We start from the raw sequence: 6,220 nt of genomic DNA, 5'->3' as shown, positions 1-6,220 counted from the left end.
GCAAACCAGCAAGTCAAATAACAAGATTAAATTACTTTGAAAATAAAAAAGAGTAGCTCTAAAAAGGGGAAGAAGATAATAAAGTATTGGATTTTTCCTTGGGCAATGGAAACTCAAGGTTAGACGTTCATTAGAAGGGAAAAGGTAGCAGAGAGGGCCTCTGAATATAAGAAAAATGTCTATGTACCTTGCTTGTAAACACTGTGGGCATTTACGTTCTAAAACCAGAATATATTACACATACAGAAGCTTCAAAACAAATTGCCAGCAGATGGCAGTGCCCTTACAAAAACTAGCAGCGTCCCCTCCCACCAGAGCATTAATTTGGGGCTGAAACCCCACGGGCAGCCCGCAGCACGGACACGGCCAGGGTGCTACAGGTACTGTAAAAACCCCAGAAGCTGGTGACAGTCAGACAGACAGGAGCACAAAAAGAAGCTTCAGATTTGTCTAACCATACCAGCTGACATAGCCAGCAAATGTTGCAGGTTTGCACAGAAGCAATTATAGGCAGATTTAAGACTTACCCTCTCCTTGTTCCCTGTGAGAGAGGAAAAAAAGGACATTGAAACGAGGTAAGTATTTATCCCGTCTGTATACTGATGTCAAGCTTTAAACCACACACTGAAGCAACCCAATGCAACGTTGCTGAAATTCTGTTGTCTGCAGGTCTGTCCATGATTCCTCTGATCCCATGACTGCCCTAAATCTCCCTTCTGTACTGCTGATGCCAAAATGTCAAATCATCCCATTGGGTTGGGTCATTCTACTCTGAATGTGTGAAAGCAAGGCAGAGACCCCTGCAGTGTGGGTTTGACTCCCCCTCCTCCAGGTGCAGCGCCACAGCCACAGAGGGCAGGCTGAGCAGGGTGCAGGTGCTTGGGGGATGCCCTGTGCTGGTCTTCAGGCTGAGCACAGAGCACAGGGATGCCCTGGCTCTGCTCTGTGGGGCCAAGCTGAGCAGATAAACACACAGACAACTTTCTCTCTACTTACACTTCCTCGGTATCAGACATGTTGGCAATTAGTTTCTAGACAAAAGAGAAGAAAAGGAAAAAAAAAACAAGAAGAAAAATGTTGTTATTAGTGAGTGCACCTCATAAAAAATACCAAGGCAGAAGCAGATGGATTGACATTTGAGGACAAAAAAAGCCAAGCACCTGCTTTCCCACACACCAACCAGCTCCCCACCAACACTGACATTTTGGGAGAAGCATAAACCTTTGCCACCCATGTCAGAGGACAAAGGGAGGGGGAGAGGAAAAGATCATCTGGAAAGATAAATCCCATCAATTCAGCTGCTTCCCACAGGCAGTCCCAGGGGCTGCCTAGTCCCAGCTCTGAATTACAAAATCCCCAGAGCTCAGGGAGACAGGCAAGGCCAGGGCGTCCTCCTGCACCCATCTGACATTTCCATCGCTCCAGCAAGATCAGAGGAATTTTTCCTTCTTTTGTGCTACCACAGGTGAGAAGGTGCCAGCTCCAAAGCCTCAGTCGGTTACAAAAATAACTGAAAATACCAATAAACCTAGAGATAAGTACTTATTTGTCAGCACCCAAAAGTGTGTCTGGTTTATACAACTGATGAGTGAGTGAACAATAATTTGATTATTAGTTTAAGATAAAAACCAGCCACATGCCTAGTTAGGCAGCTCACATTGATATAACCATTTCTATGTAATGCATCATTGGCTTTCCTAACAGCATCAGCTGCCCTGAGGCCAGGGGAGAAGATGAGGAAAGGCCCCCAAAACTTTCTCCAAATCCACAGCAGATCTTAAATTAGAAAGCCAGGCTTCTCCTTGCTGGCCCAAACCCCAACTTTCATGACTTCATTATTCAGCTGATATATGAGAGAAGTCTTGAAGGAGCAGGTGGGCTGACTTAGGTTCAAAAGGAACAACTGCAGCTCAGCAGCTTTCTATTTCAGAGGAAGGCAGTAATCCCACAGGCTCCAACCCTGCCCTATAAGGGATTCTCTCCATTCCCCAGCAATGACCTTGGGCACCATACATTAACATCAACAGGATTTAAAACCCCCATGTTGCAAGGAGAGATAAACAGCCACGATTTTTTCTTCTGGTTCCTCATTTATTCTCTTTCAGAAATTCAGCATTGCCCTGGAAGTAGTGCTAGCAGGGTCTGTGTTATGACCTGACCTGAGATGCTGGATGGGAGGGGTAATCTACTGGCAGGGCACATGAGATTTGGGCTCAGTGGTCTCTTGGGCCCAGGCTGCTTTTAACTTCATAGCTGCGGTTGCCCACTCCTTGGTTGCAACAGCCATCCCAAGGATGACTCTGGGGACTCTAGTTCCACCAGGCAGAGGGAACAAGGGGAATTTTGTGTTTGGGAGGAATTTCAGCTTTTAAAAGTCTTTTCTGCTCAATTTACACTGCTGTTAATTACTTGAATGCTACAACACTGCTGGTCTCTCTCCCCTGGTCTTTTCAGTCTAGATTTCATAAAATCTTCAGGATGAAGACTTGCACTTGCTATCTCCTCAGTGGCTAGGCGTGTTAGCAGTCTCATTTCAGCCTTCAAGAATTATTCAAGCTATTAGTAATAATCCTTGACAGCATGTTGGTTTAAGCAACAGGACATCAGAGCTTCTCCAGGCAAAAGCCTGCAGAGGGAACCTGCCTAATGCCCAGCTGTTGGCTTCCTCCAAAAGACATGTTCTGTAAAGGCTCAGGGCAATGGCCAATCCTCCTATGGATTAAGCCTTTATAAATGAAGCTTTCCTTCTTCCCAAGGTGAAGGATTAAAAAAAAAGGAGGACTTTTAAAAGGCTGTGGGCTGACATCCTCTCTCATTCTAGTAAGAAGAGTAATACCACTAAATGGTGAAGAAATCAGCTGGAGAACCCTCTGTGTGCAGACAGAGAGTGTCTGCTCAGCGCAGGGCAGGCACGTAGCGCAGTGCACGCTGTTCTTTCCAAGGCAATTGAAGTCAATGGGAGCCTTTGCAATCAGGCTTTCCATTAGCAGTTATTGGAATGAGCTCATCTCATCTCCAATTTAGCTCTAAGGACATCTTGCTGAGAGTTGTCACACTGGCTGTTCCCCTGCCCCCTTCCATATTTGTTAATCCAAGCGCTGCAAATGCGAATGGGATTTTGCATGGCATCTGTCCGTGTGCTATAAAAGCAGAGTGAGAATGCCAGCATCCCTAACACCATAAGACCCCAACCCTGAGGGGATTTCTTGGCCCCAGATAAAATGAATTAATAACAAGTGCATTGGCAGACTCTGTACAAAGATGAGCTAGATACAGGAACCCCATAGGCGAGGGCAGGGGGTACAAAAAATCCAGGGGAGGATCACTGATTTCAGCCTTGCAAGGGCCAAACATCCAACCAGGTTTGGTCCCTCTGTCAAGAGAAGCCAGCATTTAAAGCACTGACTGCCACTGCCCTGGCTGGAAAGATAAAAAGGTTTAGCTTCAAGAAGAGCAAGGTGTCTGTCCACTTCATGGCATTCAAAAGCCATCTGGTCCCTTAAAGCCAGGGGCAAAATGCAGACTGGCATAGCTACAGCCACCAAAGACTAGAAAGGCTCTTTGGTGCCCAGCACTATCCACATAGTCATCAAAGCAGCCAGGAAAATTGGACTATATTTACATCCAAAAGGCAATAAAGAAAGCAATCTGTTAAGAGCGGCAGTTTTTGCAGTTAGGATTAAGTTTGCCCGAAGGCAATGGAAAGTCTCCAGCTGGCTCGGGATTAGCCTTTGGTGGAAATTACTTTACACACAGCAAATGCAGCCCAGGATTAAGGCTGTTAGCACCTTCAGGCAATAATTGGGCTTTGTTTGTATAGTGGCAGAAAAATGGATTCTGGTCTTGACTGAGGTTTAAGGATGTAATAAAATCAATTAGTTAATGCTGCCCACCCTTTGGAAGGAAATCACAACACATAGGAAAGTTTCACCAGACAGAAAACTTCCTGCCTGCTTCCACCCCTAAAAGGTGAAAGCAAAGGTTATTCTGCATTTTGCCCAAGCCAGGCAGGTCACTGGAAGGACAAATACACCAACCCTTAGCCCCAGGTGGGCAGGAATACCATGTCCCTTTTGGCCCTGAATGCTCCTGGCCTCAGCTGAAAGAGCAGAGCCAGCACATCCCAAGAAGCCTCTTAGCAGCTGAGAATGCACCCGGGAGGGGGAATGGGCTGCCTCGCACCTCCAGGCCATCCCTGGAAATAACCCACCCATCAATCATCCCCTCCCAAGGCAGGCCATACAAGGTAGGCAAGGTGGCAAGAGCCACATGGAAAGGGGGCAGCACAGAAGTGGCCATGCATGGGCAATGGGGCCTGGCAGGGACAGCTCTGGGGCAAGGATGGGCTATGATCCACCAAGCACCACGCAGCCTCTCTTCCCAGCAGGAGCCACTGCAAACCCACTGCAGGGATTTCTTAATATACATACATATATTATATACAATACCTATCTCTTTTGATATGATATCTAATAAGTACATAAACATATGCATATACGTCTCTCTAATGCTAAAACTGAGTAGCAGGACTCCAGCACTGCTGCAGGGTCATAGCAAAATCCCAACTCCCTGTCCCAAAATGTGCCCTTTGTCCTGGTCTGCAGAGTAGTATGAGCTGTCTGATTCCTGCAAGGGGTTTTCTAGGGATAACAAAGCCATGACAGAGAACAAAAAGCCAATGACTGTGCCCAGCTCACATCCCCTGCCTTTCCTTGGTCTTAGAATCACCAAGGTAGCAACAGACCAACAAGATCATCCAGTCCAACCACCCACCAGGCACTGCCACTGTAAGCCCTAAAGCACTCAGCCCGGTGCCTCTTGAGCATCTCTTGGGGACCCATCACCTCCCTGAGTCTTGTCCCCCTAAGGGGTGGCTGCCTGCCCTGGCAGTCACCTACAGCCCCACTGGAGCTCCCCCATCTGTGGCACAGCTCCCACCCAAATTGCTGCCCCCAGAGTCACCTGTGCTGGCATCCCTCCTGCCCCCATAGGATACCCGCCACCTGACAGCAAGAAGCTGATCCAAGAAATATAAATATGGTCGTGGAGGAAATTCTCACAGGAAATGAGAAAATTGCAAGAGAAATTCCTTGTGTGTGCAGAGGGGCAGGAGGAGGGGGTTAAATTCAGAGTATTGATGGGATACTCTCCACGTTCATGACTTCAAGCTCCTTCACTTTGCTAGCCTGACCATGCAAAACTCAATTTTCTCAATTCCTGTGAGAGGGGACAGTTTTTCCATGGCCACATTTTTTTCCCTAGATCTCTCTCTAGACCTACAGCCTCTCCATCCACCAGAAGCTCCCTGGTAGTCTGCCTTTCGTACCTCCTGCCTCAGCCATCCATTTCTCCGGGCGACAGTGCAGGGAAGGTCAGCACTTTCTTCCTGCTGCTTGAGGGAACGCTCCCTGAGTGCCCCAGAGATAACAATCTCCAGTCCCAAATCTTAGTTTGGAAGGATCTATGCTCCCACTACTAATCCCTGAGACTCCAAAGCACCCAAACCTCTGTGGATGACATGAGTCTTGTGAGATGCCCAACTAAAGCTACAAGTGCCTTTTCCTTAGGATCCTGAGGAGCGCAACCCTTCCCTGGTGCTCCTCCATTCAAACCAAGGTTTATCCCTTCTGTGGTGTTGCCCCCTCTTGCCAGGGACCCCACTTACCTGGGAGGAGCGGAGAGAAGCACCAAGCTCCTGTCGGAGGGGACGGGCAGGCTGGGATCTGCGAGCGTCCCAAGGTGATGCAGCTCGCAACTTATAGTGACATTTGATCGCCTGGGAGGGCTGATTGGCCCCAGGCTCCCTGTGCTGGCCAGGGAAGGGAGCAGGGATGGGCGGGGAAGGGGTGAGATGGAGGGGGAAGCAAGGGAAGGGGGGGGAAAAGGTCATGCCATGTATAGGAGCAGCTGGAGGAATTGCACAGATGATGCTAAGATGGGAGGGACATGTTTGGAGAAAAAAACCTCCAGGGCTTATGTTTCTATATTTACAGCCAGGCAGGCAGGGCTCAAAGAGGGGTATCTGAGGCAAAGGCACCTCAGAAATAAACTGAGGGCTCCCATAGCTCCGTGGTACATGATCACTGCTAAAATCCTGGCTGTGGCAGCCTGGATCTCACAGCCTCAACACACAGCAGCAAGCTCCACTCTCCCCCTGGGCAGGGGCTCTCCCCAGCTGCCCCTCCACATGCAAAGGTTTTGGCTGTGCTGCAGGGTGAGA

The sequence above is a fragment of the Zonotrichia albicollis genome, chromosome 6 (genome assembly GCF_047830755.1).
Source record: "Zonotrichia albicollis isolate bZonAlb1 chromosome 6, bZonAlb1.hap1, whole genome shotgun sequence".
NCBI classification, from domain to species: Eukaryota; Metazoa; Chordata; class Aves; order Passeriformes; family Passerellidae; genus Zonotrichia; species Zonotrichia albicollis.
Note: the sequence above shows the minus strand (reverse complement) of the source record.